At 40.5% G+C, this 12,580-nt stretch overlaps 1 protein-coding gene across 1 annotated transcript in view; it reads left to right on the top strand.

The window, feature by feature from the left end:
* The window catches only part of PLCH1 (phospholipase C eta 1), a 202,184-nt gene that overhangs the window by 35,509 nt on the left and 154,095 nt on the right, over positions 1-12,580 (top strand). The gene's annotated exons all lie outside the window — the stretch shown is intronic.

The raw sequence follows: 12,580 nt of genomic DNA on the forward strand, positions 1-12,580 counted from the left end.
TAACTTTACAGCCAATATATCTGTTACATGATCTAAAGAGAGAATATCTTTGAGTGTTCACTGACTTCCCCGTGTTCTCTATGGCCTCCTGCTCGTAAACAGTAGTACCGGTCCTTGACGACAGGTAACTTGGAAGACTGTGTTACTAGTGCCTTGTTTTTGTTAATCCAGAATGAGAACAACACAGTTCACAATAGGATAACTTAAAGAATGGATATGGAAATAAATAGTGTCAATGTAAGAAACATCCAAACCTGTAGAAAATTTATATGAGTTTATTTGAGCCAAACTGACAACATCTGTCAGGGAGCAAGACCTCAAATGGTCCGGAGAATAATGGTTTTGCAGCTTCTTTTATGCATTTGAAATTAAGGAGTGAACATAAGGAAGATTACGTGGAGGTGGGAGAAAGCAAGCTGGGAATTAGATTACAGGAGAGCTCACAAGTTTATGTGCTCTCTTGGGGGTGCTTATGGCTTCTTTCAAAGATGTGTTAACCTAGACCCACAGAAACAATGGACAGAGCTTGTTTACAGCAAAGATAAACCTTTTACTAAGGCAGTTATATTCGTATGCCTGGGGCGTGAATACCCACCATGACCTGCCCAGTTAGGAATTTATGAGCAGATCACCCTGTGAGGTTACTTTCCACAGAACCCCTTTCCTCATCCACAATATAAAACACAGGAATTTGGAGAACAGTACTTGGAGTACATCAAATGTAACCTTGAGTATTATTAGAATTGTTTGTCTACCCACCTTGGAAAATGAAGGGGTACCTAGAGACTTAGAAAAGCACAGTTTTTTCGTGGGAAGCAAACTTTGTCAGCCCTTGTAGACCTCTGTCCTACCTCCATCACTATGGGTGAGAAAACTGACACTTGGTGTCCTTGTGTTACTCCTAGAAGTTTCAGAGTTGTGAAGGAGAAATGTTGTCTTCTCAGATCACTCTTGTTTTGCATGATACCTCCTTCTTTGAACATAGAGCCTTATGGGAGACACAAAGGAATTTGAGGCTGATGTTAACATAACTAAATTTAGACCTTTTCAGGAGGACTTGGTGGCTTCTTGAGGCACCATCAGGAAATGGTAGGGTTGATGCTGAATCAAGATTGTCATTAGAACTGGCAATGCCGGTTGCTTTACCAGACTTATTCCTTGTAAGCCTTTCAACAAGACAGTGTTACAAATAAAACTCAGATTCACAATTTGCCACAAATCACATTGTTAGATTATGGTGTTCAAACCAGGGTTGTTAGACTTTAAAATCCAGGGTTTTGCCACGATTGTGACACATGATGTGTTATATACAAACATATCTTTTAAAGCAACTGAGGGAGCAGGTTTGCAGGTTTTAAAAGAGTTTCAAGCCCCTTTCAAGGCTATTAGAGGTTGCCACAGAGGTACTGCCACAGCGATATCATGATGAGTTGCCCACAGGCTGAGAAGTGGGGCTTAGGGAACTGGGCTAGGGAGGCCGAGAGCTGGTATCTACTGGAGTGGTCCCTGGGAACTTGCTAGAAATGCAGACTCACAGTCCCACCCAGGACCAACAGAGCTGGAATCTGCCCTTTAACAAGATCCCCAGGTGACCTGTGTACTCTGTCAAGTGTCAGCAGCCCTGCTCCGAGAGGCACAAAGGGCTTGGGTGTGAGTTCTCTGAGTGAGGGAGTAGTCCCTATTCTCCAAGGAATGGGTGGAAGAGGGAGAGAGTGAGGGGGAAGAGAAGAACTGTTTCCTACCCATCAGTGCATTTAGAGGGTGGAAACTTGTGTATGAGGGGCACAGTTAATGACCCCAAATGATGTGCCAGTGCTCAGATTCCCAAGTGGGAGACATGAGGGCTACAAATGCCAGGGAGTTTTCTTTGTCGAATGGACTTAAAATTTTGAAGCTCCTATGTCTAAAACATAAAAAGACATAGTTAAGGATATAAGCAGTACCCTGGTCTGCAGTGTTGCCTGGCGGATCAGAACTAGAAAGGAACTGAGAAGCCATCTGATTGAGGAATTCGAAAAGAACTCAGAGCTGGGCTTCAGGCCATTTGTGAAATCTCTGAAAACATTGTGTTAGACACTATGTGTATAGACGTAAATACACCACCTCCTATGACCAGAGTCCCTAGCTTTCATCATATTTCAAAGTAATCTGTTTCTCCTTGCCCCTTCTAAACATTATAAACCGCCAAACAAAACCACTCTCCTTTTATAGATGAGAAGGTAAGTGGTGCATATTCATGTCATCCAGCTAGTGGCAGGGTTAATTTTAAAAGCCAACATTCTGCCATTCCAGTGCAACTGGCCTTTATAATCTGAGCTAAATATTAGGAAACGCTGAGTGGATTTTCTGTGGGATAAATCTTGCAAATCTCTGCATTTTCTGATTATTGGAAATGGTTAGATCTTTAGAGCATTGGAATATTGTGACATAAAAGGAATTTTTCATGAAAGGGTTTCAAAGCACCTGTATATTGGGCAGGCGAATATTCATGCAGAGCAGCGAGAGGGCTGAGCTCCTCAGCACTGAGGACAGCAGAGCTCTGTGAGATGGCGCTTTCTTACCTGGTGACATCCAGTTGACTTTTTAGATAGCTTCATAGCTAATAAATGATTATTAAGTCTTTGTGGGGAGCCAGGTGCTGAACTATACAAATAGAGTGATATAATCCATGTAGCATTTAGCTCAAGTGGTAATTTTACTATCTGGTAAAGTGTTGAGTCCATGACTTCAACGTACGTTTAGAACATTTTTCATTTCTAGGGATTAAAGCTTGTAAAGCTGCCGCTCTATAAAATCACAGATGAACGGCCTTCAGTTGTAGAAGTTAACTCTTTAAAGTGATCCATTGTTACATCTACTAGAAAATAGTTAATAGAGTGTCTAGATCTTTGTGCATTATGTCCGGAAGATGGCTGTTTTCAAGGACAAATACTTAGTCTCAATATCTCAGCTTGAAGCCTGTGTTTGAAACCATCTTTCATAGATATATTTCTATTGTAGCTTTTGAGAACTCATCTGGGAAACAATATTCTCATGTACTTCTGATTTTGATCTCTAATTATATGTTTTACCCCTTACCCTTTGCCATTTCTCCTAAAATATATAAATCAATGCAGATGTTTCATATCTGGTAACCAAAGGTACCATATTTCTGATACTAGTAATATAATAATTTTTCTTGGCTAGATAAGTTCTGCATAAATCATAGTACTAAATTATTTCTAAATTGGATCAATTTATATGAAGTGATAAAATGTTATTGGTTTCCTATTTTGTCATCTTTAGTATTCATGAAGGAGCAATTCTTTCCTTTATTCTCCAAGGTCTCTATCAAAGATTAGCCTTTATAACCATTTTTATGCTCATTGCCTACGAATGAGGAGGGCTAATGACGCAGCAAATTAAAATACTTGTGATGTTTTCATTTTAACATTAATCATTAATCTCTACTTCAAAGTTATTCCTCACTGATAAATTCATTGCTTTAAAAAGTGTTTCTATCTTTTATAGTGTTTTTTTCTACAGAGCTTTGTTAGATTTTTAAAATTCTTGCTATTTGTATAACTTGTCAAGGCATAACATAAGAATTTTGGCAGTTAAAATCAACTTGATTATTGGCAGAAGGCTTAGTTATATATGCTCTCAAGCATTTCACTGCCTATGTGGACAGATTCTTTTTTTAATTTAAGAAACAGGGCATCTCAAATAGATTTTCGCCTTTAAGAGGGTATGCATTTGCTACAAGTCCTTTAGAGCGTGGTTATGCTATCATATTCATGCTTAGTTTTGAAGTAAAAAGCCCCAGAGTTTTTGTGTAGAATTTTCAGGGCTGAAAAAGACCTCAAGGATCTCAAGAAATTATTTAATGCAGTCAGTTTGTGAGATCCCTTTTAGAATGAAAGTTCTTGGGAACAGAGCACGTGACGTGAAGGTCTGGTCTATGGGAGATGCCCAATAAGTATTTGGTGAATGAATTAGTAACCTCCCACATTCTATCACTGAGGATTCTGAGGCCTGGGGCGGGGGGTGAAATGGTGGGCCTCAGGTGGGTCTAACAGAACTATTAGTAAGTGGTAAGAACCAAGGCCTGGACAGTGTGTGGTAGATACCATGCCACATTGTGTACCCATGTTCACGAATTCCTTGGTTTCATTCTCAACAGAGGCAGCTCACGGATTCCCAAGCACTGGCATAACTATGGATCATTTGTCCCAGCCTCAGGTCCTTATTCCCCAGGCTGGTTTGAACACGCGATGTTGCCTTAAATATTCGTTAACCGAGGTTCTGAGCTGGGGGTTTAGCAGTTAACAATATAGAAATGGCCCCTCTGTACATAGAGCTTCTAACCTTGCTTCTCTTTGTTGTTACCTCTTCCTCCCTTTATTTCCCTCCCAAACTCACATGGGACCTTCATGTTATGTGAGTTTTATCTTTGGAAATAATTTTATCCTCACAGAAGAGTTGCAAGAATAAGAATACAACAAAGAACCGCCCTATATTCTTTACCCAGATTTATTTACTTTTAGGCTTTACCCCATTTGTTTGTCATGTTCTCTCTCTCTCTCTCTCTCTTTCTCTCTTCCTCCCTCCCTTTCTCTTTTCCCCCCTCCTTCTACACGTACACATACTTATTTTTTCTGAATAATTTGTGAATAAGTTGCATACCTCATGGTCCTTTGCCCCTAACTACCTCAGTATGTGTTTTCTAAGAATAAGGACATTCTCTTATGTAACCATGGCACAGTTATCATCAACTTAAGTACATTTAACATTGATAGGGCCCTTTAATTTGTTTTTTAAGGTCCTTTATTTTTTAAAGATTGTTTTTTTGTTGTTTTCAACTGATATCTACAGGGAAACAGACCTGGAAGAAAGAAACAAAGATGGTGAAAATGTTAGGACTTCACAAAACCTGCCAAGTTCATAGAATTAGAGCCGGCTTCATGGCTTTGGCCTGTGCAGGGCTTTGAAGGGGCATGCGCGTGGTTTAATGCTTGTTGTTGTGATCTTGAAATTCTTTATTTTGGGGGGAATAAAAAGCCCCATATTTTCATTTTGCACTGGACCTGGAAGTTATGCAGCTTGTCATGCTTAGAGTACTTAGGTACTGGGCTAGGAAGTTTCCAATCTGTTTTTTGTAGGTACTGTTGTAGATGGGGAAACTGAGGCTTAGAGGAATTTAAATGAACTTGGCTCAGGTTGCTGAGCTACCTGGTGGAATCAAGATTTGAATTTTGATTCCATATCTGATATCTGTCATGTTGCTTTTAACTACTCTGTGCCCCCAACTCTCTGCCACTGTGCTTAATTATCTCTAGATTTGGAACTGACTTGTCTTTTGTTTTTTTCTCCTAAGGGATACCACTTTCTTGGTACCAGAGGCTGGCTCTCTCTCTCTCTCATCTTAAACTCCTGGGATAAAGTGTTAACCAGAACGCCATTTGGAAAACTTGAATAAGTTGATAATTTTCATCTCATGGGAACTTCCCATGAGTAATTTCCATCTTGATCTTCTCCCTGCATATAGAGAAAATGCTGCCTATGGTCATTCCCGTATTCACCTGTACCCTATATCACAAGTCCAGCAACTGATTTTCTTCATGCTTTTGGAGTCCCTCTGTCATCCTTGGGGGTCTTGGGCCTACTTTATTCTCAGTGTCTTCCTGGGAATTGGAGAATTATCTGGAAGCTGAATTTCTCTATTTGGGTGGGTCTTCCTCCTCTCAGACCTTCTTAGCAATTACTACTGTCCTCATGTATTCCTGGGAATACACTGGTGAACAAGACATTCATCGTTCGCCCTCTCAAGGGGTTTATATTGTGGTTCTCCCTGTTACTGTGGCCCATCTACCTGTTAAGATGTCTTTTAGGCAGAACAAAAAATTAACCCATCAAGATTGTTGCTGGGAAAAGTAATATAAGAAGAAAGGTTGAAGAAATGAAATTATTTGACTTGGAGAAGAGACATTGCTAAAGTTTTTATATGTGTTAAAAAATGCACTGTTGAAGTTGTGGAGAACAACTACTTACTACTTCAGCAAGAAAGAGACAAAGGAGGTGATTTTTCATTTCTGTAGAGCAATGTAGGTTAGGAATTTAGACTGTTGTGATAGCAGAAGAGTTTTGTTTAGGGAAGAGGTTGTTTAATCATCTAGAATCTCCTCTGCCCTTTCCCTCACTCCTCTCTCCTTATGGTTACCTTTGTGTCTACATTCCTGAAGGGACCCATCTGTATGAGTAGTGTTCTGGGGTTTAGTACTGCCAGATAAGGGGTTTGCATTATGGTGACCACATGTGCTCCCATATGAATGCACATTTTGTAATCCCTAGTAGACTGACTATAAGCCAAGCCATGCCTAGGTAGATACCATTTACCTTGTATGAGACCCAGAGATGTCAGATTTAGGCATAGAAAAATGTTCTCTATGGAACTATCAGGTATGCGCAAGCATGGTTCTTATATTAGCCAACAGTCCTCTTTCAACTGGAGTGCTGGAGAGTACAAGCACTTCAGGGTTATTCTGGACTTTTCCACCCCAGGTGTGTAATTCCTCTCCCCAAAGGAGGAAGTAAGGGGGCTTCTCTGTTCAAGTGTACAAGTGCCTTCTGAGTGCTATGGGGGAGGGGGTTCTGACTGTCACTACTGAAGTTTTGAGAGTTTAATTAAATCTTCAGCCCTCAGAGTAGATATTTGTTTTAATATATGTCACTGTCAACAAGCATTAGAGAGTCCCATGTGCCTCCCTATCTCCTGTTAATTCCCCTCCGTGAATGTTATAATTAACACTGATCAGAAGTGATGGTAGGTATCCAAACACTGGATGCTGGTTCACAAAGTCTGGGTACCTTTATTTATATCTGGATCTGAGTTCATGAAACCCAAATGTCAATTGCATTCCACATTTCCCAGTTTCTACCAGAAGCAGCTGAAATATACTGGTTCACATGTGTCCGCAGGCTTCAAGCTCCTGGATTTCTCAGAGGGACTGATAATAAAATCTTGCCTGTGAGGTCTCAGTGGCTTTCGTGGACAGCTCAAGCTGAAATCAAATTCTGAGCCTACCAAGGGTTTTACTTTGAATTATACTGACATCTTCATCATGCTGACAGTAATGTGCCTGTACGTTTTCATGCTAACCCATAAAATGTCAAGTGACACGAATGATAAATAGTCAAATTTTTCCAAAAAAGAATGAGGGATTTTTATTTTAAAGCCAAGATCTTGAAGGGGAGGTGAATAAATCATCAAGGAGGCATCGTTTCAAAGAGACAGTTGGGCTAAAGGGTGTCTCATCTCTGTCCTGTGGAACGTAGCAATATTAAATACAGGTAATCGTCTGTTTGGGATTCAGATGCTTAAAAATGCGTGTCGGGTTTTTAATGTAATGGAAGTCCAAACTGATTTGACAGGCATGTGTGACCTATAGGACATGTTCTATATCATTACAATATGTAGTTATATCTTTCCAATGATGAAAAAACAGCTATGGTAAGTAAATCTGCTGTCTGAATAAAACTCCGTTTTTTCTATTCTCAGCATTAGTTTAGCAGGCATTGAACAGAAACTCGGACCCCTTCCTGTCCTCCTCTGTATTCTGAAATTTTTGTAGCATTCTTAATTTAAGTTTTTAATTATACTGTTATCTAGCAATTAATTCTTGCCGGCAAAAACTATGGTAAGCACATATGCGTGGTACGGGGAGAGGGCCCTGTGTTGGATGAGAAAGCCCAGTTTCAGGTGGGATTTTCCCCCACGTGTTAGCTTTGGGATCTTGGGCAAGTCATGGAGAGTCGCTGAGGCTCAGCTCCCTCCCCAGGGTGCTCACGATGCCTCTGCCCCCTTCATAGAGTTGTCAGAGTCATGGAGACACCTGTTCCGGGAAGGACTTTCTAAGGGGAAGAATATAAAGCACCACGCAGGAGTGGCGAGAGTATCATTGTTACTGATATTGAGCATGTACATACATTGTATACACCTTGGTTTATGGAGCCCCTTCACTTTCCCTTTGGAAAGAGCTCAGGGTTGTGTTCTGTTTGGTTCCTCAGGGGTTAATGCAAAAGTTCTAGCAATTTTCTTAGTCCTGACAGGGGTTTCTGAACTTCATATAATAGTGATTTCCTTAAAAGTGTTGGTGATGAACAGACCATACTGTGCTGGGCTTGCTTGAATTAATATATGATCCCTACTGTTTTTAATCTGTTTAACTCCAAATGTGCAATGACTGCAGCAGCTTTAATCTAGTGAGTTGAGTCCATTGTAAATAAAAACTGAGAGCAGATTTCTGGTGCTATCCCTTAGGTTCTCAGTGGATGCTCAGAGGCTGACGTCTCTAACTCAGGTTTGCTACTGCATCTTTGTGATCCACACAGGCCAAGTCGTGGGGTGGTACTGCCCCCACCTCAGAGTCAGATACTGCTCAGGACACCTAGCTGAGTACAGATGGCCTGGGGTGGTCAGAGGGTTTGGATGAAGGACTGGTTTCTGAAGAAGGAACTGGAATAGTTTGGGACTCAGAAGGGGGTCTCAGACAGGCCTCAGGCCTCAGGGATAGGTCCCCTCTGTTGTATGGACACAAACAAGCTTGTTCATCCTGGTAACATCTCCCTGGAGCAGCCACTTGGGACTTTGCCAGCATCTAGTTCTTTGGGTCTGTATGTACACGTAGGATTCTTGTTGGGCTTTCATGTGTTTGTGTAGTTACATTAGTGATTTTGCTATGTGACTTATATTGAGGATTTGGGGTTTCCTGAATAGTTGAGTGCACAGTAAAATTTCCTAAAAGGCATTAAGCTGTAGTAGCCCCATTTGTTGTTCTATGAGGGTCTTAGATGAAAAAGTGTATTGTAGGATGTAAGTTACATATTTAAGACCTCTGTACAACCCTATCTGGTGAAGAGCAGTGGCCCTGGAACCAGACTGTGGAGATTCAAAGCCCAGGTCTGTCACTTATTTGCTGTGCCAGCTCAGGGAAATGAACTTCTTATTTAACTTCTCTCCTCCTCAGTTTCCACATCCTGAAACTAGGAAAAGAATGCACTCATAGGGGCATTGTAAGAATTAAATACGGCATGTACAATGGTAGGAGCTGTGTCTGGAACATAGGGAGTGCATTATAAATGTTAGTAATTCTCAAAGTTGGTTTTCCATTGTTACAATACACCACGAGAAGAGAGTAGCATGTCTCTAGTTGAGTGTTACCAGACTGGCTATACCCTTGAAAAATAATGTTATTTTCTTTGTGAGTAAAAGAAATGCTCGTTTTAAAAAACATATATATAGTTAAATTTAAGAAGAAAATAAAAGCACCTAGAGATAGCTATTGTTAATCTTTTTCATATATTTTTCTATGCCTTTAGTCTATTTCTATACACATATATTTTACAAAATTAAAATCACATTGCATATTTAGTTTGTTTCTTTTTTATTTCACATAGTACGTCAAACCATCCGCAGGTAATTGCAATGTCTAAAAAATATTGTTCATGCCTCGATAGTATTCCAAAGTATGAATGTATATTTTATTTAATCATTTCCTTGTTGATAGGCATTTAGATTGCTGGCAGATATTAATTGTTATAACTAATACTAAGGATACATTCTTGTATATAGATTTCTATATTTCTGATGATTGCTTGATGATAGCTGTTTAGCAGTAATGATTATTGACTAAAATAAGGGCAAACATTTTTACAAATCTTGCTGCATCTTGCCTGATGACTTTTCATTAAGTTTGCTATAGTTTATACTCTCAAAAATTGTTAAAATTTACAAGCAGTGTGTGGAAGTTTCTGTGAAATCCACCCCTTCCCATTACCTATGGTAGGTTTGTTTCAGTAGGTTTTCTGATTGGATTTTGGAGTCTCAGGGCCATGCTTTTGCCCTGAGTTGGTCTTGTTTCAGTTATGCAACTGGTTAGGTTGAGGTATGGGGAGAGTGTAGTGTAGAAACTTCAGCATAAAAGTTGATTAAATGAAGTTATATAAAACCAGTGATTGGAGTAGCTAGGCACTTCACATCTAGCTATTGGATACTTATTTGTTCGGCCACTGGGGTTGGCAGCTCATTTATTCTTCAGAATACTTTACCAGGTGGCTGCTACTGTCCCCAGATGGGAATATTTAGGCTTAGAGAGGCCTCCTCAATGGGGTTGTCAGATTTAACAAATGAAAATACAGGAAATATTGCATGGGACATACTGATGCTAAAAAAGTATTTGTTGTTTATTTGAAATTCAAATTTAACTAGGCCATCCAGTTTTATCTGGCCACCTACCCCTAATTTCCCCAAGATCTCATGGTGAGTAAAGAGAAAGCTGGGACTTCACATTTTTGCTCCATTTGATTTTTGAAGCCTGTACTTTGACTTCTTATTCTGTGATGTTTCTTTAGAAATCAGAAGTAGAACTCAGGTGTGAAAAATGAGAAAAATGATGTCACATGGAGTTTAAAGTCCTTCAGTCATTGTAAATTCAGAAGCTGAACTCAGACACTTTTCTCTTTTACCTGATTGGTGAAAGGTATTTCCATATTAGGTCTAACGATTAAAGATGGAGACAGTTATTGAGGGTTTATATGATAGCTACTATATACCAACTATTGGGCTAGAACTAATCTGGAAAAGCCCGACCTTTCAAATGAGGGTTTCAGGTAAGAAGTTAAAGATTTTAAAGCTGTACGGTTGTTGGTGACCTGTCAGGGGATATACCACTGCCCCCAAAGCCTGTTGGCCTAGACTTCACATTGTACATGACTTTCTGATGGGAGAGTTCTGGGGAGTAACCAACGGTGATGTGTTATTCATCCAGTGCCCCTGCTGACCTTAGAACAGGTGTTTACGTTTTATGATTCTTTCCCATGGGCTGCATCAAAGGTTATTTGCTGCTGCTGAAGACTTGAATATTTAGTAAGGGGTAGATGTTTCTAGGTGCTCAAAAATATATGAGTGTTCCTTGGTGGTTAAACGCATACAAATGGGTTGTGCTTGCTTTTAAAAGCTTGCCCACTTGCCCTGAAGAGCTGTAGAGTGCTCATCTTGGCTATGTGGCTTGGCTGTCAAAGATGTCCCAGAGCCATTCTGGATTAACCTGAGGCCCTGCTCATCCCTGTGGTGTTGGGCTCCATATCTGATCTGGACACCAGCCCTTCCAGGCAGGAGCTCTGAAGGCGAGAGGGGGAGGGATGAAGAACTTGTGGGGAGGAGAAGACTCCTTGTGGAAGAGCAGGGTGAGGAGCCTTGGCTCCCTGCCCCTCTCCTTTGCCTCCCTGTTTTGACATCTTGAGACTGTGGCAGGGGATTTTAGGAAGGAAAAGGGAAGGAGGGTTTTCCAAGCCTTCCTTAGGGACACTTTGACCTCCATCTCTTTTCTGGATGAGTGGCAAATCGGCCCAAATATGCCTTTTGCTTTTCAGGTTGCTTTGGTTCTGGAAGCCACAGGAAGTAGAAATCCATCATGTGGTACCAATTTTGTGTTATGGGACCACCACTGTCTTTTTGTATAAGATTATCTGGGACTGTTAATCATTTTAATTATATGTCTTAAAATTTCAAGTTTTGGGGTGCCATGCTGTTTTCAAAGTACTGGTGAGTTCAGATTAAACCAATAAAGTCCACTGCTTTTCTGGATCGATGTAAAGAATTTCAAGACTGATAACAATAGTGTAATAATCATAATATAAAATAATTGTGATTCTAAGCATTTTGTGTATTAAGTGAATACTTTTCCTACCACGTTGAAGTGGGAACTATTATGCCTATTATACAAACAAGGAAAACAAGAAGCAGAGAATTGAAGGAACCTGCCCAAGTTCACACAACAGGTTGGTTGGCAGAGTCAAGATTTGAATCCAGGCAGAGGGGCTGGTAAACTCTAATCTGCTACTTTGTGTAGTTGTGTCTACATATATGTCAGATACGATCTTGCAAGAAGGGTATTCTAATTATACGCACCCACACCCATACACCTTTGAAATTCAAATTTCTCAAGAGTAGTTAAGAGTACATAGTGGGGTTTGCAAATTGGGAAAGAAGTAAATGGGAACTGGGGTAGAGCTTGGCACCCTGGAGGAGGGGGTAGGTTAGCAATCTGGGCTGGGTGGTCTTGATGGGAATGGAATAAAGGGGTTGACACTGACATGTACTGAATGGCAAGGGCTGAGAGTCTCAGGCCACAGCTGAAGCCGGGGAGAAGAAAATGGCAGGAGAGGCTGATATCAGTAAGAGAATTCTGGGAGTAACGGAGTGAATGCTAGGATGCAGAGACCAGTTACAACTCGTAATGCAGGACTACAGTAAATCGCTTGTGAAATGTCTACCTGTCCGTGTGTCTACTCTCTCTACAAAGAAGTTGATTAAAACATGCACATAATACTGCTATGTACTTTAGGGAAAATTGCCCTCTAGTAGTATACTGGTTCGTTCACTGAAAACTGGCTTTTTCAGACCCATTCCTGCTACTTCCCTTGCCCATGGGAAGGGGGTGTGATTTTTACCTGAGAAGGATCTCTCACTGCCCAGTTGTTTTGAAACTGTCACCTCATTCATTCTAAGTTGGAAACATTCCAGTCTTTTCTGTGATCATTG

This window comes from Rhinolophus hipposideros (assembly GCF_964194185.1).
Source record: "Rhinolophus hipposideros genome assembly, chromosome: 2".
In the NCBI taxonomy this organism is placed as follows: domain Eukaryota; kingdom Metazoa; phylum Chordata; class Mammalia; order Chiroptera; family Rhinolophidae; genus Rhinolophus; species Rhinolophus hipposideros.